At 40.9% G+C, this 23076-nt stretch overlaps 1 pseudogene; it reads right to left on the reverse strand.

Moving 5' to 3' along the window:
* Nucleotides 1-17398, reverse strand: part of LOC138816090 (myelin protein zero-like protein 3 pseudogene) — a 38291-nt pseudogene extending 20893 nt beyond the window's left edge.
* Between the last annotated feature and the right edge of the window lie 5678 nt (nt 17399-23076).

A 23076-nucleotide genomic window follows, 5' to 3' on the forward strand; every position in this document is an offset into this window, starting at 1 on the left:
GACGTTATGTAGAAAACGAACTTTACAGCTTTGGCGTTTGGGGGGAAGGAATATGAAGGGGTAGAAGGGGAACAAAGGAGAAGGCAACAATGCTCAATAAGAAATGTATTCATTACCTTGTTCATGTAGTTTTAACCCCTCTGTATGGTATTTTCAAAATAAAAAAAATTGTAAAAAAAAACAAATACAACCCAATGCCATTTTATTGTGTGCGAGTCATCCTTCTAAGCTGAAGATCTTGGCACTGACCATGAGCTTCTTTTGCTAAAGGCTAATATTCTACCATTTAAGTCACATCTCCACTAACAACTATTTTGGCTAATTTCTTGGAGATGAGAGTCTCCCAGACTTTCCTGCCCCAGCTGACTTCAATTTGTGATCCTAAATTCTCAGACCTTTGAGTAGCTAGAATTACATGCTTCAGCAACCAGAGTCCAGTTACATTGCCCTCTTTAAAACACAGATTGCATTCCTAAAAAAAATATTTTAATTCAAAATTTAAAATTTTTGGGGGGTCCGGATGTGGGGCCTGAACTCTGGGCCTGGATGCTGTCCCTGAGCTCTCCAGCTCAAGGCTATTGCTTTACCACTTGGACCACAGCACCACTTGTGGCTTTTTACTTTTTGCTTATGTGGTGGTGAGGAATCGAACGCAAGGCCTCATGCATGCAAGGCCACCAGCCACACTCAGCCACCTTCCCACCCCCAATTTTAAAATTTTAAAGAGGGATGTTCAGTCACTAATATGCATGAGAATAGTCCAAATTACAAAGTATAAACTAATTGTCTCACCCTGAAATCTATAACACTTCTGGTCTTGAGCATTTTGACTATGAATACTTAGCCAACAATAATTTTTTTAAGGTTTTAAAGTAAGAAAGCATTCTTCTGATGTAGAAAAACTAATGTGTAAACATTGTTTTAAATGATTAATATTGCCTTTCCTAATACAGACAGCCTAACCGAAGTCTACAGATTAGATTTTGAATTTTTGTAACAGTCAATGTAAAGTTCATTTAATTTTATATTAAGAGTTTCCATTCTACATTAGGGTATAAAAACAGAATCATGGAAACTTGGCTTTCGTGTGTAATAAACCAATAAACAAGTTCAAACAAAAGGATAAAGCTATTTAATTTATTTGATTTGTGGATCTACATTTTGGGATGTTCTCACCTTGATATTTTGTGTAAATATTGTTTAAGTAACGTCTAAGATTCAATCTTCTAGTTCCTTGGTTGAAAATGGTTGTGTGGGATTGTGTCACTCCTATGAACAATATTTTAGATTGTGTCTTTATTAGATCCTGTATATCCAGCAAGATGGCCAGTTTTCTTTATGTGAATGTTTAGAAAAGGGGGCATTTTCAAACTGGTATTTTATCATTTTAACTGATGTCTCTTTGGCCAACTCAGGTTAAATGGCTAATTGCAAGTAATTGCCCAAGTTTCTTCTGAGTATTTGAATACAGGGATATGTGCTATTTGATAACCATTATTGTAACATTATAAGACAAAAAATATATATTGTGTATATTTTTCCCCAGGAAAGACTTATACTTGAATTCCCCCTATATCTACTTGCTGAATAGCCACACTTGGCTCTTTTATTTTTGTCGGACATGGGGCTTGAACTCTGGGCCTAGGCATTGTCCCTCAACTCTTCAGCTCAAGGCAAGCAGCTCTACCACTTGAGCCACAGTGCCATTTCTGGTTTTCTGTTAGTTTATTGGAGATAAGAGTCTCATGGTTTTTTCTGCCCGGGCTGGCTTAGAACAGCGATCCTCTGATCTCAGCCTCCAGAGTAGCTAGGATTACAGTCATGAGACACTGTTGCCTGGCACCTGTCTCATTTTCTTGAGAAAGCTAATTGGGGAAGGGAAAGGATAGTGGGATAACAACAAAGGGAGGGGTAACAATTTTTGAGAAGAAATGTAATTTCCTTACTCATGTAACTGTAACTCCTAAATGCAGCACATTTACAATAAAATAAAATTAACAACAACAACAAAAAAACCACAAAAGTTTCTTGCTTATAGGCGCTGGTGACTCATGCCTGTAATGCTAGCTACTCAGGAGGCTGAGAACTGAGGATCAGGGTTCAAAGCCAGCCTGGACAGGAAAGTCCCTGAGACTCTTATCTCCAATAAATCACTGAAAAACACCTGTAAGTGGGGCTGTGGCTCAAGCGATAGAGTGCTAGTTTTGAGCTGAAGAGCTAAGGGACAATGCCCAGGCCCAGAGTTCAGCCAAATGACCAACCAAAAAAAAGTGGTTCTCATATTTCTTTTGCCCTGGAAGGCTCAAACCCTTATGCTCATCTTTGCCTCCTGAGTAGCTGAGAATTTGGCCACCATGCCCAAACAAAGGAATGAATATTCATGGAAATAGACAACTACAAATGTTAAAGTTGCTGAAACCTTTTGCATGTTGATTCATGCTCAAGATTTCTTTTGTTTTTCCATGTCCCAAATGCTGTAATTTCTGTAATAAATGCTGAGAGCCACTTAGAATCATAAGCTCTTCCCCTAAGTTCCTTGTCAAATATAGGTATAAGTCAACTCTTGTTCCCACAGGCAACAAATAAGTTCCTAGGGACATCATGGTGGACCTAGAGCCTGGAACCTTAGCCTCTGCCCAGAGCTTTAGGGCATACAACTTCATATTTGGCATGTCATAATGGTCCATGGGTCCTAACATCAAGGTACCCCAGTTCCCTTTGCTAGACAGAGCATTTATCCATCTAGATATCATCCACACATAACCCACCTATTCCAGTCCATGGGAGTCATGCACCTGGCCACTCAAACAACTCAGATCAGTGCCACTCTGCAAGCCCTCCATGACAGAGCAGCCTCTGAAGGGAAAGAACAGCCAGCAGAGATAACCTCCAGCAAGGTTTCAGGGCTTCTGATCATTTCAAAGGCCTGGCAATAACAGGGAACCACTTCAGGACACCAGAAATGAAAACACAGCAACGTGTGAGCAAGGTTCAGACAAGTGCTTGCAGCTTAGCTTCCCTCTGACGTCATTGTGATCCTGTCCCTCCTGTGAAAGTAACTACAATTCCAGTATTGAGGCAGGGTTTGTTTTTCATTTCTAGAAGTACTTAGTTGGGTTAAAATGTATCTTCCTCCACATTGTCTTTACTTACTTTACAACCTGTGTGATTTTTAGGGTCCCAGAAACATTGAAATTATTCCCTTTATTTCACCAAATTGTATCTAAAAGAATAGCAGTGTTTGCTCAGAAGAGTCCTGGATGAGATGGAGTTCACTGAGGATGAGAGAAATATAAATGACCTAGTGTCTGAGTACCAGCAGTGACAAGATTCCACTACTGGTGAAGAAGGGGAATTTGAAGAAGACTTGGTGGAGGAAGAGGTTTAAGCCTTCCCATTGCTAGCAGTGCAACGGGAGTGCCAGAGCTTGTCTACTACTTCTCAATTGAATGGTACTATCCTGAACACTTTATATCCTGCAGTGCGGTCCTTGCTGTATATCATAATGCCTAGCCTTGTCTGTCATGAACTCACTTACAGTGAATGTCAACAAGTGGCTTTATTTTTTTGGAGGGGTGCAGTCGTGGGGCCTGAACTCTGGGCCTGGGCGCTGTCCCTCAGCTCTTCAGCTCAAGGCTAGCACTCTACCACTTGAGCCACAGCACCACTTCCAGCTTTTTTTTTTTGCTTATGTAGTGCTGAGGATCAAACCCAGGGCCTCATGCATGCAAGGCATGTGCTCTACCACTGAGCCACCTTCCCAGCCCAATGTGTGGATTTCCTTTAAATAGGATTGTTTAAAAACCCCATTTATAAAAATAGTAATTGAAGTGGACCCTGAGATGAGGCCGAAGCTGGTATGATTTCATTTTGATCTAGGCCTTTGTTTTAGGGATTTTAGACTTGGTTGGCCTACTTCCTGGAATGTAGAAAATCCATCTGGTCCCCCTCCCCTTAACAAACTAACCCACCCTTGACCAGTTAAAGACTAACCCATAAAACAGGTTGTAATCTGGCTCCAACTGGTGACATCACTTGCTTACCATAAACCCTGCCTTTTGCACATGCTTACGTTAAACTCTGCCTATTGGCCACCTGTGTGTGGTCTGGTATGACTGTACAATCCTTTGTTTGTGTTATGATCCCAATGGTCAACTGAGGGTGACCAGGCTTAACCTCATAGGTTTTTGCCTTTAAAAACCAAAGAATGGGGTCACTAGGGGTCCCAGTATCAGCTCCCGATCCTGTGCTGTGGCTCTTACTGGTCACAGTAGGAACTTCCTCAATAGAGTTGCATCTTTGTTAACAAGTTTGTTGTGGTGGGCTCTGTCACTGTGGATGACTAGGTGGGTTTGCCTGCCTGAGTAGGGGTCTTCCTACTACATTTAATGGGGGATCATCCAGGATAGAGTTCTTAGCTGCTCCAAACTGAGGGGGATGGAAGTCCCAGGCATGGAAGACAGTGTGTGGGCACTCAGCTGTTGGAGAGAAGCTCTGAGAAAATCCTCAACGTAAGCGCAGTTGACCTAGATAACGAAGTCGCCAGAATGAGGTCAAAAGTTGAATGAGTCTGAAAGCAAGAGAGTCCCCTCCAGCCAAGGAGGTCCAGGGACTCCTGGACCCCTCAATTCCACCAGTCTTAGCAGTCCTAATTGGATGGGGGCTTGCTTGTGGAGAAAATAGGTTGAGAGAAAAAGTAACTTTTGGTTTTGGGATCCCTCCTCATTCTGTGTATAATCGTTTCTGTCTGTGTCTCATTGTGCTTTTGCTTTTGCTTGCCATGTTTTAATTGGATTTACTTTATGGGAAAAATATGGGACAAAGTAATTCCACTCCTGGGACATCCCTAGACCTTGTCCTACTTCATTTTAAATATTTCAAAAAACAAACAAACAAACAAAAATCCCTGCTAGTTCTACTTTTGTAACTTGCTTCTTTGTCAATTATGAAACTGACTCTGACCACCTGCAAGTGGCCCCAGTTAGATCTCAGCCTCAGGCCTCGGCTGAGGGTATGAGCATGGGGACAACCTGCCAGTCTGAGGGGACTTCTTTCTCTTGACCCAAGATGACAGGGAATTCTCCTCTGTCTTAGAAGGCCCCTGGGTCAATGTTTGCAGGAATCTAAAAGAAAAATCCTCCGGAGGTGAGCAAATGGGGTTCGAGTCCCTTGGTGAGTGAATGGTGGTGAGATATTGCCGCATTCACTGAGATCTGATTTTGTCTTTGTGGCCACTTATCTGTCTTGTTTACTTTGGTGTGTTTTCTGTTCTATGTTTTCTGAGGTAGGGAAGTTCTGGGTGCGAGTTGCAGGCTCACTCAACAGACTCTGGATTCAGCTTCCTAAGTGGGAGCAGCACAGAGTTCTGGTAAGGATGAGATGGGGCCAATTAGTCCCCAACTCAGACTTTGGTTCTTCTCTTGTCCTGTTTTAAAATTGGTTCTAGTTTTAAATGAGGATTCTTAGTTTTTGTGTTTGTGTTTTTGTTATTTATTTGAACATCTCTGGGAGAATAAAAGTTCCAGCCTCCAGCTAGGCTTAATCAGACCTGCTTTATCCCCCTCTGTGAGGCATGGAAGTTTGATGGACTAGCTTGGTCTCCTTCAAGCCTCAGACTGAATTTTCTCCCTATGGAGGTTGCCTGAGGGGAGGGTGTAAACTGCTGTGAGCCTGGTTGAGAGACATTCAGCTGGTCCTGTTTAGTTTCAGGTGACCCCCCCTCCCAGCCTTCCTCCAACTAAAGGTATTCAAAAGATTATTTGGTGAAATGCCTTAGGAAACATTCAAGCCCTGGGAAAATGAAGCTCAACAAAGGTGTTAAAAAAAAGGAAAATCTTGTCTTAAATTTTTGTTATCTGAAGATTTTAGAAATTGTACGTACATGATGTTAATTTTTGCGCACTTTAAGATCAGTGTGAGAGTGTTTTTTATGTGTGTGAACATGTTCAAGATAAGAATTGTCAGCATATCATAACAATTGGTTACGTTTAAGTTTAAAATTCAAAAGGTTCTGAGGTTTGGATATTACCAAATATTTTGAATAATCTTTAAAAAAAAGCATAAAATGTTTTTTAAGGATTATTTAACTTGAAAATTAAAAATCTGGTATTTTGAAATCTAATATTTTAAAATGCACAAAGCTGTTTACACTGTAATCAAGTTATCTGCTTAAACAAAAATGTATTGGCTGGTTGAGATTTAGTTCCCTTGGTTAAAATTTGGGGATAAATATTGGAAATACAAATATAAAGTTAGTTTAACACTGTCAAAGATGTTACCTGTACTGTCTGTTTAAAACTGTGTATTTCATTCAAGAACCAAGAGAAAAGAAAGGGGAAAAACTTAGAAGCCAACAAAAGACCTATCTTTAGGGGTGAGGCAGAAATGCAGTTCAGCTGGTCATACATGGTGGGACAGGTTTGGGGGGGAGTCCACAAATGGTGAGATGGGCCCTGGGAGGAGTCCACGCATGGTGAAAGAGGGCAAGCTGGCGCAAACAGTTCATCTAACCCTAAAGATTCAGATTGGGTGTGTACCCATTCCATAGGAGGAGCCAAGTGGCCCATCTTTGTTCTATCCCTTTTCCTGTAGCTAGACACTGGAAACATGATGGTAAAAATTAGTGTTGTGATGATCTGATTAGTATTCCTAAAACTGCTCCTTGGATGTGTTAAAATTAAATTAAAGAGGTGTTATAAAGAGGATTAAAATTTTATTTGTATAATGTGAATTGCTTTCAATAATCTTCTACAATTAGGATATGTTTTTACAAGTCATAAAGGTGTTAAGTCTAGCTTCTTGGTACAGTGATGGTGATTGTAATTCTTGCATTAGGGAAAATTTATCATTGGTGTTTAAAAGTTTTGTTGTATATCTGTTTTAAATCAAGCAGCCAAGAGACAATGAATGACACTTGGCCTCAAGATTTCAAGGGATCTTTGTGAAATGCAAATGAAAACTAAAGTATAAAGTATTAAAAGGGATTGAGAAGAGGCTTAAAAAAGTAGGAATTGATTTTTGGATATAAAGTTTAAAAGTAAAATCGTTCTGAACATTTGCCCCAAAGTGCACAAAGGAAAAATTAGGATTACCAAAATAATTTTGCTATTCCAGTTTGCTCTTATGTTTGTTTGTTTTTTAACAGTTTCCAGCAAGCCCAGAGAAAAGCACAGAGGATTTTACAAGTTTGTCAGTTATAACTCTGGCTCTTAATAAGTTCCAGGTAAGAGCATGCTTAAAAGTACTTCTATGTTGAAAACCATGTTGCTTTTAATTGGAGTAAAGTGGTCTTTTAGTTTAAATAGGGATACAGGTGGACCCATTGCAACAATGAGATGTACAAATCGTTATGTCGACAAATGAACTTTACTACTTTGGTGTGGGGGGTGGGGGGGATGGAGAGGAGATGGGAAGGGGAAACAAAGGAGGCAACAATGCTTGATAAGAAATGTACTCATTTTCTTGCTCGTGTAATTGTAACTGATCTGTACGGTATTTTCACAATTTTATATATATATATATATATATATATATATATATATATATATATATATATATATATATATATATATGATTCATTGATCTGCACACAGGTTCAAAGCCATCCCAGGCAAAAAAAAATCCCTGCGAGACTGTCACCTCTAATCAGCCATCAGAGTGCTGAAATTGCAAGCAGAGTGGCTTTGGGACTCAAAGTGGCAGACTGCTAGCCTTGAGCTGGAGAGCTGAAGGACAGCAATCAGGACCCAAGTTCAAGTCCAGCAACCAGCTAAGGGAAATGCCAATGTGGGATTTATCTCAGTGTGGAGAAGACACTCCTGGGACAAAATCAATGGAAGGGCATCCAGAGGCAGTAATCCACTGCTTGGGTGGCAGAAATAATGTCATATCCTAGAGTCATTTGTGCATGGCCCTTCACAAATTGGTCAGAGCCAGGAGGTTATGAGAAGATAGTTTGTAAGCATTCCTAATGTCCATGACTAACTACCTTGTAAGGGACATTAACTTGCCAATCCTCTGTGATAGTAGTAAAGAGCTAAAGTTATAAATTGTGAGGGATAGTTTAATTCCCAAGTCCTGTATGTGCTAAAAGCCCTAATTGGCATTAACTGAGCTGACACCAGCCTCATGAAATTCATCTGTCCCAAAAAAATGGGGGGATTATAAAACTGAGTGTGTTTCTATTGACATCTTTCTAAAGGCCTGCACAGATAACTTAGGCATTGTAAGGTCATGAGAGATCACATTCGTAAGTCATCCAGAAAGATGCTTTTGCAAACCAGAGTGCTAAACAAGCTACACTGCTGTAGCTGGAGAAATGGTCTGTAGAGTTGTCAAAAGTTAAAATATTGTTCTTAATGAAATCTTACCCTAGTAGCCTCTTTGTAAAATAAGCTAAGCTTATAAGTTCCTGGCAAGGTAGGATCAACGCCCCTCATGTCAGCTTGAAGAACTTACAGAAGATGGACCTTCGCCCATAAACCCCCTTTTAAGAACAAGAGTCCAGAGTCCATTTTGGAAAAATGAGGCAAAATATATAAAATAATAATTATTATTACTTTTTAGAAAAAGGTATAAAGAATAGTGTTAACAGGTGTGCAAAGGTGGAGACTGCATCTGTCAGAGATGATTACATCTAAGTCTTCTGTGTCTGTTTACCAAAATATCTGATTAGTAAAACGTTTGTCACTTTGGTAAATTATTCTAGGCTATTGTCTAAACAGTATTAAAAACCAACGGGGCCACAGCTTGCCAAGCCTATATAATGTATCCTTAACCAGTCTGTGTAGGAATTTGCAACCCAACACGAGTGTGACAGTCCTTTGGAGCCACTGCTGCTGCTACAGCCTGACAGTCACCTGGAGAAAATCTACATAGTTACCCTGACCACCTCCACTGTGGAAGAAATAGACCGAACTCCTGTCTGATTTCATCACCTGATACTGCATCACGGTTGAAAGCTGCTAAAACTAAGATCTTGTGGGACATTCTAACCTGGACTATCCTGAGTAGCAGTGAACAGCTAAGTACCTCTACACTCTTGAGTTCAAGCAGTTAATCTGATAGCTTCTAATAGATTACAAAACCCACCATTTCTAAAAAGAAATTGATTATATGTGTATGTAGAGGAGCCCAGTATGACCCCTGCTGTTACGCTCAGATGAAGTGTTGCTCAAGCAAGGCCAGAGGCTTGTCAACATACAGACAACACTTGTCACCATCTAAGCAATAATAGCTGAACCCCATTATAATGTCATCCCTCTTATTGTTCTCCTCCCTGATATTTTCAAAACTTTCCATAAATGTGTACAGACTTGCAGCATCCAGTGCTGTGGAAGGAAGGGTTGTTTCTGTTAAGCATGCTGCTGCCTTCTAAAATTACAGAATCTAAAGGAACAGTGGAGAAGCAGGGATCCCACTGAAAAAGAACTGTAACAAAATTAAAGCTTCTTTCTAACATTGAAATGTTGGACATTGCAGTTTCCTATCGGCAGACTTACTGACTTACACACAGGAGGACGAATGTGCATGTTCTGTGCAAGAGTTCTATCTGTTCTTTGCCACCACCATGTCCTTCTCCACAATGTGGCGGCTCAGATTGGACTTCATACTTGGAATTTCTTTCAAAGTTAGAGTTCAGGCAGCCAGTGACTTCTCTAGTTCCTGCATTTAAACATAAGAAAGATGATTTAAAGGAAACCTTAAGTCAAGCTGCTGCTGTTCTCACACATATAAGCAATTCCTTTGTTTAGATTCAAGGGGAGGAGGACCAGTCAAGGAAAGGCACCTTAGGAATGAGAAACAACCCTGGCCTCTTAAAGACCTACCTTGGTGGTCAGCCTCAAACCAAGTTGCTCTGAAAGGAACATTTATTCCTGCTTCCCTTTTCATTGCCTCAATTATCTCCCTAATGTTTAAATAACTCACTCTGGTATAAAATATAGGTCACCACTTCAATTTAGAGGACAGTGAAGTTAATATTTAGTTGAAATTTATTTAATAATGCTATATATATATATTTAAAAGTTGATAAATAGGTGACATCTCCTTTTAATAAAACTAAAAAATGTATTGAAGTAGTCATCACATACAATTTCTCTTCAACAGTCATTATTTTTAGGCTAACTTTCTAAATGAAAGAGTATAAGACTTTTTAAAAATATAATTAGTGCAGATATATCAGCCAAAGTTTCATCGGCCTGTGGATACACAATTTGTTGGTTTGTCTATTTTTCTTTGTGGTGGCTATTAGGAAAAGTAGGAAACTATCCATAGTGATACCTGGCATTATTTTTTGCTCTATTTACTTTAATTTTTTGTGCTGATCCTGGGACTTGCACTCATTGTGTGAGCACTGTCCGTAAGCTTTTTCTGATCAAGGCTATGACTTTAAAACTTGGGCCACAGTTCTACATCCAAACTTTTGGTTGTTAGTTGGAAATAAGACTCAGACATTCTGTCATTGGGCCCAACATCAAACTGAGGTTCTTTTGTCTCACCCTCCAAAATATCAAGGATTATAAACACGAGCCACTGTTAGTCATATTATGTGTTTTTTAAAGAATCTGTCAATAATAATAATAGAAAACTATTACTATTACTAAAGGCTCAAACCTGTAATCCCAGCTATTTCAGACCTAAGATAGATAGGATCATGGTTTAAAGCTTGACTGGTCAGACAATTCAGAGTTTGTTATTTTTTTAACCCGTTGGCCCCAGGGTTTAAATTCAGGCCTAGGCACTGTACATCAGTTGCTTTTCATTAAGGCTAGTGCTCTACCCCTAGAGCCACAGTGACACTTGCAGCTTTTCCTGAGTAGTTTATTAGAGGGAAGAGGTAAGGAGACTGCACAGTTTGGCTTTGAACTGCCCTCCAAAACCTAATCCTTGAAAATAGCAAAATAGTGATGCTTACCATCAATTAAGCAGCAAAAAAACCCCTGAAGATATGGCTCATTTCTTCAGTGGTGTAGTGTCCACCCTGCTTGGAAAAAGTTACAGAAATTCAAGCCTCAGTGTTGGCACATATGTACACAGAAGCATGAACATACATACATACATATAAAGGTCCTATACACAATTCCATGGGATGAAAAAAGAGGTAAAAATGCTGGGAAGATGGCTCAAAATATTAATTTAAATTAGGAAAAAAATAAATAATTTCAATTGTTAAAAAAAATACTACCACAGCCGGGTGGCAGTGGCTCATACATGTAATCCTAGCTACTCAGGAGGCTGAGATCTGAGGATTTCAGTTCAACTCCAGACTGGGAAGGAAAAGCCCATGAGAGTCTTATCTCCAAGCAACCATGCAGAAAACAGTAGTGGCACAGTAGCTAAAGTGGTAGAGCACTAGCCTTGACATGAAGAGTTGAGGGATAGCACCCAGGCCCAGAGTTCAAGCCTCCTGACCAAGAAAAACAAACAAAAATCTGCCATAGCTGATTGTGACTTAGGTGGTAGAGTGCTTTCTTCCCATATAGAGATATGAGTTCAATCCCCAGTGTTGTTCATACCAAAACAACCCAAGAAAAGCACACTAAGAACTATGTAACAAAAAATACAGCTTACATTGTAAAGAAAATTAAAACTTAGAAATATAATTGAGTAGAGCTAAAAGGAGAACCATGGCTCAATTGTTAGCAGCAATACACAGCATCAAGTAGGTATTAATTTCCATCAAAACAATCTAGACATTGAATCCAATACTTTGATAAGTCTACACAGCAATTTGTATAGATTGGAGGCACCATCAATTAGGAAAAATAAGCCTTGAGGAATGGCAGACAGGAACTCAAAAAGAAACAAGACATTTAGAGACATGCAAGCACATCTTCTTTGCTTCTAAATACACCCTGAGAAACAACAGGCTGCATTCCTCATTTTAAGGATAAACAGCAGTTGTATGGCAAAATGTATTTTCTCCTGGAAGAAATATACTAAAGAGTGAGTCACCAAATAAATAATCAAGAATTCAAAAGGTTTAACACCAAGAGTGAAAAAGACAAAATAAACAATTACCTGCATGACTTTATGACAGACTTTGCTTTATTAGAGAAACTCCCCTGATGTCAAGCAGCTCTATGCTTCTCTCTGTGACAGCACCCACATACTGAGTGTGCTTCTATCTGTCTGTTGCTGTTTGTTTGCTTGCTTACTCAATAAAGCTATGCCAACTTTTCTTGCCATGGTGACTTCTCTGGAAATTCATATTCCGTGACCAAAGTCAAGGACCTTAAGTAAAGAGAACCTAGTTCTGGAGGGAAACTTTAAAAACCCTCACCTAGACCCAGTGACTGTTGCTTCAAATACTTAAGAGCTGGGTGGGAGTGTAGCTCAGTGCTAGAGCACTTGCCATCCACGCAGAAGACCTGGGTTTGGTCTCCAACAATAGAGGAAGGGAGGGATTCTGAAAGATCAAAGACCCAAAGAATGAGGAAGAACAAGTGTGGACACATCACACCTGAAATGAAAATTTGTCACACTGAAACACAGTAATCAAGACAGTCTGATATTAAAGCTGAAGAAACACAGTAAGTTAATAGTAGAGAAAAAAGAACCAAACCTACCTGGGAACTTGAGATCAGATACTAGATTATGCAATAAACAGCTACTAGGATAGCTAGCTATCTATATGAATAAATACAAAGTACACCATTACTTAAATCCTTTGCAAACAATTCCTAAAACAAATAGGGACGCAAAGGTAGAAAACAACTCATGGAATTTTAACGAATAACAAGTGAGTGTTTTAAGAATGGAAAATTATTTCCCAAAGGAAATAGAAATAGGAAAATAACAACAAATTTGTGTATATTACAACTTAATATCCATTATTCAGTAAGTGACAGCAAGAGATAAAAAGCCAAGTTCTATTAAGATCGAAGACACACCTCACAACCCCTGCACTAAAATTGGGTTTCTACAGGTCAGGAAGGAAGAAGAACCACTTACGTGGATCAATGGAATAGAATTAAACCTCAGAAATGAACACACAGATCTATAGCCACCTAATCTTCGAGAAGGGAGATAAAAAAATAGAATGGAAGAAAGACTGCATCTTCACTAAATGGCAAAATTGGTTAATCACCTGTAGAAAACTAAAGCTATATCTGGATATATCACCCTGCAACAGAATCACCTCCAAATGAATCAAAGGCCTCGGAGTCCGAGCAGACAAACTAAAAACATTAAAGTAGGGAATAGGAGAAACCCTAGTTCTTCTTGACACAGGTCAAAATTTTCTTAAAGAGACCCTGAAACACAACAAATCAAATAAAGGTCGCACAAATGGGATTGCATGCAGCTGTAGAGACTCTAAATGGCAAAGCACATAGCTAACAAGATCAATAGGAAGCCCACGTATTGGGAGATCTTCACTAGCCATAAAACCGAGAAGGGTCTCATATCTAAAATATACTTGGAGCTCAAAAAATTAAATTGTGCCACAAAAAATAGTCAAAGAAACAACTGCCCAATAAATAAGTGGGCTAAAGCCTTATAGAGAAACTTGTCTAAAGAGGAAGTAACAATGGCCAAAAGAAACATGAAGAAATACTCAACCTTTCTAGACATAAAAGAAATGAAAACAACATTGAGATTCCACCTCACCCCAGTTTGAATGGCTATAATGAAGAACTCTGACGGAGGCATAGAATTGCATTGTTTATATATACCACATTTTCTTGATCCATTCATCTACAGAGGGGCATCTGGGTTGGTTGCATATCTTAGCTATGGTAAATAATGTTGCAATAAACATACTTGTGCTGGTAGCTTTAGTATGGTCTTATTTGTGATCATTCAGGTAAATGCCCAAAAGTAGGATTGCTGGGTCGCCAGGGAGCTCTAGGTGCAGTTTTTTGAGGAACTTCCATACTATTTTCCAAACTGATTGAATAAGTTTAAACTCCCACCAACAATTGCCCCATTTTTTTTAGTAAATATACTTTATTCTCCTCTGTATTTGCTCTATACCTTGTTTTACAAAGTTATGAAGTTCACAGCTTTATGCCAAAATGTAAGAAGACTAGGCTTATTTGTTTATAAACATTTTTGCAGTCAGGTGTCATCTGAATTCTTCATTTGAATCCATACTCAATACTGAAGAAAAAAATCAGAAACCAAGGGTACTGGAGTAGAGTAGTGCTGTGGTTCAAGTGGTAGAGTGCTAGCCTTGAGCTGAAGAGCTCAGGGACAGTGCCCAGGCCCAGAGTTCAGGCCCCATGACTGAAAAAAAAAATCAATTTCATCAGTATTTTGAGGCTGGGAAGGTGCCTCAGTGGTAGAGGTGACTTAGTGGTAGAGCGCTTGCCTTGCATGCATGAGGCCCTGGGTTCGATTCCTCAGCACCACATAAGCAAAAAGAAAAAACCGGAAGTGGCACTGTGGCTCAAGTGGTAGAGTGCTAGTCTTGAGCTGAAGAACTGAGGGACAATGCCCAGGCCCAGAGTTCAGGCCCCATGACCGGACCCCCCCCCCAAACAAAAGGGTGGATGGACCCGACTGAGCAAGTATGGAAGTGCTTTGTCCTCCGCCAAGTTCTATGTGAGAGTGGATGTGCGACCATCCACTAAACCAAAAAGCCCTGCTTCCCACACAGTAGCTGACTTCACCTACTGCCCTAAATGTGTGGTCCTGCTGAGCCGCATGGTGACCAGGGTTTCCCAGATTTGCTCTGAATTCAAGATTTTAATGCAGCTGAACTGGAATCAAATTGGGGTCAAAGGGGGAAAGGTTGTTGAAGACAGTTCTCCTATTAAGAAAAATACTGCCTCATTTTTTAGGAAATGGAAAGACTTGGAAAAAATTATGTTAAGTGAAGTAAGCCAGGCCCAAAGAAACATAGGTCTCAAGGATTCCCTTACTTACAATAAGTAGAATATGTCTGAGACAAGCAGAAGCAGTCTGACAAGTTGAAGTTAGTCTAAATGAGTCCCAAGATAAGGACTCAAATGTTTTTTTTTATTATTTCTAACATATTTAAAAGATGATTTCTTTTTTGCTTTGTATTTCCCTCCCCCATGGTATAACCCATGTTTTCCCTGTAGTTGATGTTGGTATAATTTGTGGAGGGGAAGGGTAAAAAAATTGTTTAAATAGGGATACAGGTGGGTCCATTGCAACAATGAGATGTACAAGATGTTATGTTGAAAAACGAACTTTACAACTTTGGGGGGCCAGGGAGGGAGATGGAGGAAAGGGATAGTGAGGGGAAACAAAGGAGGAGGCAACAATGCTTGATATGAAATGTACTCATTACCTTGCTCTTGTCATTGTTACCACTCTGTACGGTATTTTCACAATATAAAAAACTTATTAATACAAAAAAGAACTCTAACAGCATATGCTGCAGGGGATGTGCCCAGAAGGGAGCCCTACTGCATTTTTGGTGGGAGTGTAATCTTGTTCAACCACTTTGGAAAGTAACATAGAGGCTTCTCAAAAGACTCCACATAGAGCTCCCCTATAACCCAGCAATCCCACTTTTGGGCATTTACCCAAACGATAACATACAAAGCCATACTAAGGTTACCAGCACAACGATATTTATCACACCATTTTTAACATACGCAAGATATAGAAGCAGCCCAGGTGCTCCTCAGTAGAAGAATGGATCATGAAAATGTGGTATATACATACAATGGAATTGTATGCCTCCATCAGGAAGAATGACATAGCCCAATTTGTTAGGAAAGGGCAAGATTTGGAAAAAAATTATGTTAAGTGAAGTAAGCGAGGCCCACAGAAACATAGTTCCCATGGTTTCCCTTATTTACAATAATTAGTATATGTCTAGGACAAGTAGAAAATGTCAGAAGCTATGTTCTTATGATCTGATAAGATGAAAGTAAGTGAAATGCACCCCAAGATTGGGACAGATTTTTTTTTTGCCCTTAATGTTATTTTTTCTATCGTACCTATAAGGTACCATGTGATTTTTTTTTTGTTGCTTTGTATGTTCCTCCCCCACGGTCTATCCCATTTCACTGTATTCGATGTTGGTATAATTTGGGGAGGGGAAGGGAAAAAATCAAAATGTTTAATAAGGGATACAACTTGACCCATTGTAATAATGAGATGTACAAAACACTGTTAAAAAATAAACTTTACAATTTAGGCAGGGGTTAGGGATGTATAGTTGTGGAAATGGGAGGGAAGGGATGGTAGTGGAAAAACAAAGGAGGAGGCAACAATGCTTGATGAGAAATGTACTCATGTACATTTCTTTCTTGATAAGAAATGTACTCATTACCTTGTTAATGTCATTGTTACTCTTCTGTATGGTTTTTTCATAATATAAAAAACTTATTAATATAAAAAATAACTCTAATAACAGATGCTGGAAGGGATGTGCTCTCATGTAATTGTAAACACTTTCTCATGTAATTGTAAACAATCTCTACAGTATTAAAAAAAAGTAAAGAAAAAGAGTTCATCATGTTCTGTAGCAGGTGGATCACTGGTTTGGAAGGACAGAATCTTTGCAGGCTCTAAGCACATAACCCAGGGCAATGCAGTCTATAGCCTGGAAACGAAGCCTGAAATACTCTGCGTATGGCCTTCCTTCCCTTGAAACCACAATTTAATAGGAAGAGGCAAATGTGTGTACCTCAAGCTTTGGTATGCACAGTTACAATCACATACACAAAAAACCCCACCCGGGGATTATTTCCCAGAAACGAGGAAGAAGGGCCACAAAATTGGTGTATCTGGGATGAGAGTAACTGGGACTACTGGGAGGAACCAGCAAGATGCAGTCCACAAAGTGAAGAACAGTTAACTGGGCTCCACCTCAGGGCAGTCTGCAAGACCTGGCCTTACTTCTCCTAGGTCTAATGTAGCACCTGCCTCGCGACTTTGGCACAACCTGCATACATTCCAGTAAACACATGCATTAATGCACAAAATCCATTACCAGCAATTTGTTCCCTCAATTGTAGAGTGGAAGGGCACCCACTTATGTCAGACAGGGACAGAAGGAGTGTTGGTTGAGGAGGACAGTAGCATCCACAGTTCCAGTACTATAACCTTGGGATACACAGACCATGGTGGAGAAAGCAAGTTGGGGAGGGGAGAAACTACAAGATCTGGCCTCCCTTCTCTTGGTCCTGTTGAGCATCTCCAGTTCAATCTGGCATCATGTCTGTGTGTTCCTATGAATGTATACACAGGGGCACAACCCTTCTCCCAAGATCAGTTTCTAAGTAGGGGTGATGTGGTCCACTTACCTCGAAACCAGGGCATGTGGGATGGCACCATCACTTGGAAAGAAACAGACCAGAAAGATGGAAGCGTACCAGGTGAGGATGAAGAGGTCCATATGCAGAACCTCCTTGTTGCAGTTGAAGCTATAGTGGGTTGTTGATTGTGGCAGCATCCCCAGCTCTTGTCCCATAATCCCCAGGAAAACAGGCCACAGCCAAGAGAGGAGGTGGAACAGATGTTATAGAAGCCTCAGAAGAGGGGGTGGAACCAAATTTTCTCAAAACAGGGCTGGGGCTGTTCTGAAATTTCTCCCACAGGGGTCAGGGGAGAAATTACAAAACAAGGAATGAAGGAGAGGGGCTCATGTACCTTATGTGGTCCTCTGAAGATAGCTCCCACAGCTGGGCCCACATTGAGCAGGAAGGTCATATGGTGAAGATGAAGATCCCTCAGGCTCCCCTAGTGGCTGTGCCAAGCATAACACCAGTTGAGAGAGGGAGGCAAGGGCTGCACCTCCAACCCCATAAATGCCAGTGGACATGGGGAAAACAAGGAACCCGAAACTCTACAAGTCATAGCTGGGAAGGGATGCTGAGAAAACTCTGAGCCAGGGCCTTCCTTCTCTGCGGCCACCACAACTGGATTCAGACCAGTCTGGCACCACTTCTGTGTGTTGTATGTGAACACATGCATGTTCCTTCACCTGAACATATTTTCCCACAGAGGGGCTGAGCCAGGAGGTGGACAGGGAGGGGGGGTGGGGCACTAGGGTCAAGAGGTGAGTGGGGATAAGGGTGGGCAGGGAGAGGGGTACCAGCTGGGAGGAGTTAGGCCCCACTTTCATTGATTCAGGACTGTTCAGGTATGGCTCCTGCCCATGGCCCCAAAACTGACCAGGAAAGTAGAGGTCCCACATGGTCAGGATAAAGACGAACCAACATTAGCTCCAGTACCAGCAGATGTATGGGAACTGAGCAACCAAATGTGCTACAAGGTCAAAGGTGTAATGGTGGACAGGGAAGACTCTGATTCCCTGCTTTCCTTCTCCAACGACTGTGTTGCCATGGTTCAGTCCAATTGCATCGTCTACTTACGTGCATGCCACACACATCCTTTCACACAGGAAGGGTTGGGATGCGGAATGGTGGGAATGGGTGGCAGGGGATGTAAGGGATGGGGGATGGAGTGGGGAAAGCAAAGGGTAAGGCAGGCACTTGGGTGAGGAAGCATGATTTGGGGTGGACAGGGGAAACAATTGGTTTTGGGAAGGTGAAGGACAGTGTAGGGTTGCTGATGGGCAGGGGGATAATGAGGAAGGGGACCCCAGTGGAGAACCTAGCAATAAAAAGGGGAGAAGAAGAGAGATTCAGCTCACTTAACACTTAAGAGCCCTGTCCTAGGGATGGCTCCTGCTGGGGGGCAGAGGAGAGAATGGAGAAGAGGGCAATGTAAGGGGGCGAGAGGAGGGGGACACTACATTGAATCTTGGTCTTTGGTGATGGCTCCAGCAGTTAACTGCACAGTGTCCTTGAAAGTGGAGGTTTGCTGGCTGGTGATGCCTAAGAGGCACTGGGGGGACCATGTCTCTGCAACAGATGCAGCACCAGTTAGGAGAGGCAACATCTTTCTCAGCTCCAATGCCTCAAGAAGTTCCTTCATAACAACAGGTGAATACTGAGGGCATGACCAAGAGGGGATGGGGGGTGACTTCTAAGTCCCTATCTTCCTTCTATGGAGGAGTTTCATTCCCTCACCCACAAATCTTCCTACACTGAGAAGAGTGGGGGCGGGTTGAGGGTGAGGTTCACACCATCAGTGGTGGAGAGGAGAAGATTAGAGGGAGTTGTGCCCCTTTACCTTGAAACTGGGTCTTGTAGGGTTGCCTTTGGCAGATGGGTCCCAACACCCTTAACCCAACTAAGGTTTTTGGGGCACTGGAGGGCCAGAGAACTGGGCAGGGGTGACCCATGTGTTGAGGGGACAGGGGTGGGTGTGCTGAGTGGTGGTCGAAGTGGGATTCTGGCAGGGGATATTGGGGCCCAGGAAGAAGGGATGGGCCACTTCAGTTGAAACTGGTCTGAGATGGGAGGCTCCCATAGAGGAGCAGAGAAGAAAATGCAATAGAGAGGGGTTTAGGGAGGGGAACTCTCTCACCTCAAATCAGGGTCATCATGGGATGGTGCCCACAGCTAGGCCCACACTGAATAGGAAGATGGAGGTCCACACAGTGAAGGCAAATATCCCTCAGGAAGGCACAGAACTGGTTGAGGAGATGGCTGTGAGGTCTGCATCTCCAGCCCCACAACCACCAGTGAACTCAGGTAAACCAGAGAGCCCTGGGGCTGTCCAGGCTTACCCAGGCATGGAGGAGGATCAGAGTCTGACCTGGGCTTTCCTTCTCTGTGGCAGCCATAGCTCATGTTTGGAACATTCTGGCACCTGGCATTATGTAGTAAGTGCTGGACATAGGCACATCCCCTTTCCCATGCCTGTGTTCACACGGAAGTGGAGGGCCAGGCAGTGAGGGCTGTGAGATGGGTGGGTCAGGAGAATTAATGGAGCACTGAGGGGTGTCTGACATCAAGAAGGGGATTGATCCAAAATGGGGGGTAGAGCACATAGCAGGGTGGAAGGCTGGGAAAACATGGGGAGGTAATGGGCAAGGTACGTATCAGAGTGGAGGTGTTAGTAGGGAGGGAAGAAAAGGGGTTGGGTCCACTTAACAGAAACAGTGCTGTCCAGTAGAGTTCTCTCCATGTGCTGTGTGCCTGTGCTCATCTGTGATCTGTCGGAGGTAAGCCCAGCCTACTAGAGTCCCCATGCCCCAAAATATAGACTAAAGGAATGAAACTCCATCTAACTATTCACCTGGCAGGACAAAACTCTCTGGCATCCTGGGAAAAGGTTTGTAGTAAAGACCAATTCATAGAATAGCACATATCTGGGGTAACAGATTAATATTACCTATACCCATGAGACATAGTTAATGTATAAAATGTATTCAAGTGATAAGTCCTTTTCTTTTTTTTTTCCTTTTCCTTTCTGTTTTTTTCTCTTCCTTTTCTTTACCTCTATGTTGTTCCACAACTGGGGCTTGAACACAGCTTCTAGGGCATACAAAAATTCACTGCCCAAGGGTCTATTATTCTTCACCTCCTAGACCTCCATCTTCCTGGTCACTGTCAGCCCAGGTGCGGGTACCATGGTCAGATGTCATTACCAGCCTTCCTTCTCCCCATTTTCCCTCCCTCATCTCTCAATACACTGTAGTCAATCACAGTCTTTATGGTTTGGGTTCTTCAGTTTTGATTGCCTGAGGTTTGATTGGTCCAGATATAACACACTTGTTAGCTATGGCAGGTGCCAGGGGAGGCCTTTCTTCTTCTTCTTTTCCTAACACATCCCAGGAGAGTTGTCTGTGTTTCAGGAGATTTAGTTCAATTACTTTCCACTTTCTGGACTTGGCCTCCTGATTTTGTATCTTCTTTTGTATTTATGAGGATTGAACCCAGGACATTTCATTAGCTAGTCAAGAACTCTCAATGAACTATAAACCAGCACCAGAACATCTTTTTAAAATTCTCCTTACATCTGAGTGTAAGATGGAAAGAAAATGGTATATTCCACTGTATTGGAATGTTTCAAATTTTTAGGTTTTGAGTAATCTAGTTAGACACAATCATAGTCTAGAAACAGAAATGTTGGTAGAAACTGATATAGAAACAGAAATATTGTTAGAAACTTATTATGACAGGCTTTTCCTCACTATATAGCTGTTGAGGGATACAACATATCCTTGGAAACTTAGTGATGATGCCTTCAACATCTACTCATCAGGAACATAAGTTCATCTTAAGTGAGTTTACAGTGGTCTGAAGCTCCCCTCAGGTTCCTCCTTTTCTATCTTGCATGCTACATTCCATACTAACAATATCCACCATGCTCAGTCTGACTGTTTAGATTTGTTGAAAGGTTGTGAGTTAATGTATGTGTCATCCTAGACATCTTAACATTGAGTGACGTGAGGAACTTCACCACAAAAGAGATCAATTCAGTTGCATTGATGATTTAAGATAAATTTTCATATCTTGACCACAAGCCTCCTTTTGTAGGCCAAACACTTTAACTTGAACCAAAATGATGCTATGGCAAAAATGATCTTATAATAGTGTTTCCAAATCCAAACACGAAGTTCCTTTGCTTAAGGCAGAATGAAGTATGCCAGCCAATATATTCCCAGAATTTTTCTTGTGTTTTGACCATGTAAAAAATTTAATTTTGGTCATGAGGATTGAAATTTGGGCCTAGGCACTGTCCCTCAGTGATTCAGCCCAAGACTGGTGCTCACTTGAGCGACAGCTCCACTTCCAACTTTCAGGTGATAAGAGTCTGACGGACTTTTCAGCATGGGCTGTCTTTGTACCACAATCTCATATCTCAGCCTCATGAGTAGCTTGGATTACAAGTGTGAGCCACCGACGCTTGGCAATCATGTAAAAGTTTTAACCATAATTGAAAATGCTAATGTATTTTTTGCAAAAATGTATTTCTTAAAAATAAATATATTTAGAAAAAAATAAATATATATTTAAATTCTCATGCACTTTTCCCATTAGGCAGTTCAGATGATATTAATCTGAATTGTTGTCAGATTTATTTGTGTATATGTGTGATGATGTTTGAGTTTGAAGTTTGGCCCTGGGTGCTGTCCTCTATCCCAACCACCCTTTTGATTTTGCTTGCTCAAGGTTAGCGCCCTCCCACTTGAGCCACATCTTCCAGCTTTTTGTTTTTCAGATGGAGATGAGTCTCTTTTTTCCTGCCTGTGCTGGTTTTCAACCATGATTTTCATATCTCAGCCTCCAAAGTAATCCACTTACATTTAAATCAAGTGATCTACTGAGTGTTTCCCTGTCCTCTTTTGTGAAAATACACCCCTCCTCAGCATCAAAGATAAAAGAACAATTTAAAAGTTGTTATGATATTACAAATCCAAAGAAGATACTTGATATATTTATTATAAATGCTAAGATAAAAAATTTGGGGTTGTTGAAAGACAGAGTCTTTTTAGTGTCATTTTTGAAAAGTGAAAAATTTTTCAGAGCATTCTTATATAAAGGGAATAAAGTAGACCTGTTTTTGTGGAGTATTAATGATAAGAACAGTCGTTTTTTGTGTAATTATTGTAGCTACTTGAAACAGTTTCAAAGCACAGATTCTCAGGTATATTTTCTGTGTAGTAATCTTTGAATTCTAAAATTCTTTGTTTTCTTCAGCATTTTCAGTTTGTCCTAAACAGCTATCTCATTTGAAAATACACCTTGGTACCAGGGGTCTTCTGTAGTTATTTTACATTTTAGGAAAGTAATTTTAATTTTTAAAAAATCAGAGAATCTAATAATGATAATAATTTTCTGATGTCTTTCACATTCCTCCACATTTAATTATATTGGTTTAATAGGCTATTAGTATATTTATTGGTTATTAAGTTTGATTGTGATTTTGGTTTTTGTACTGGTATTGGGGCTTGAAATCATTGTGTTGGCCTGTCACTAATGCCAGCATTGATGGTTCATTCCTGTAATGATGGCTACTCAGGAGACTGAGATCTGTGGATCAAGGTTCAAAGCCAGCCTGGTCAGGAAAGATCATGATGCCTTTGTCCTCAATTCATGACTAAAAAGCCAAAAGTGGAGTATGGCTCAAGTGGTAGAGCACCAGGCTTGAGCAAAGAGCTAAAGTGCCATTATGTGTAGTTCCTGCCAAGGGTTTTGCTCTCTTTGAAGGGTGAGTTCCTTTTCTTTCCAGGTATACCTGAACATTTCACAGCTTTATGTATGTATCCACATGTGAATAAGGCTTTTGTAA

The sequence above is a fragment of the Dipodomys merriami genome, unplaced genomic scaffold (assembly GCF_024711535.1).
Source record: "Dipodomys merriami isolate MVZ:Mamm:240054 unplaced genomic scaffold, mDipMer1.0.p SCAF_681, whole genome shotgun sequence".
NCBI lineage: Eukaryota > Metazoa > Chordata > Mammalia > Rodentia > Heteromyidae > Dipodomys > Dipodomys merriami.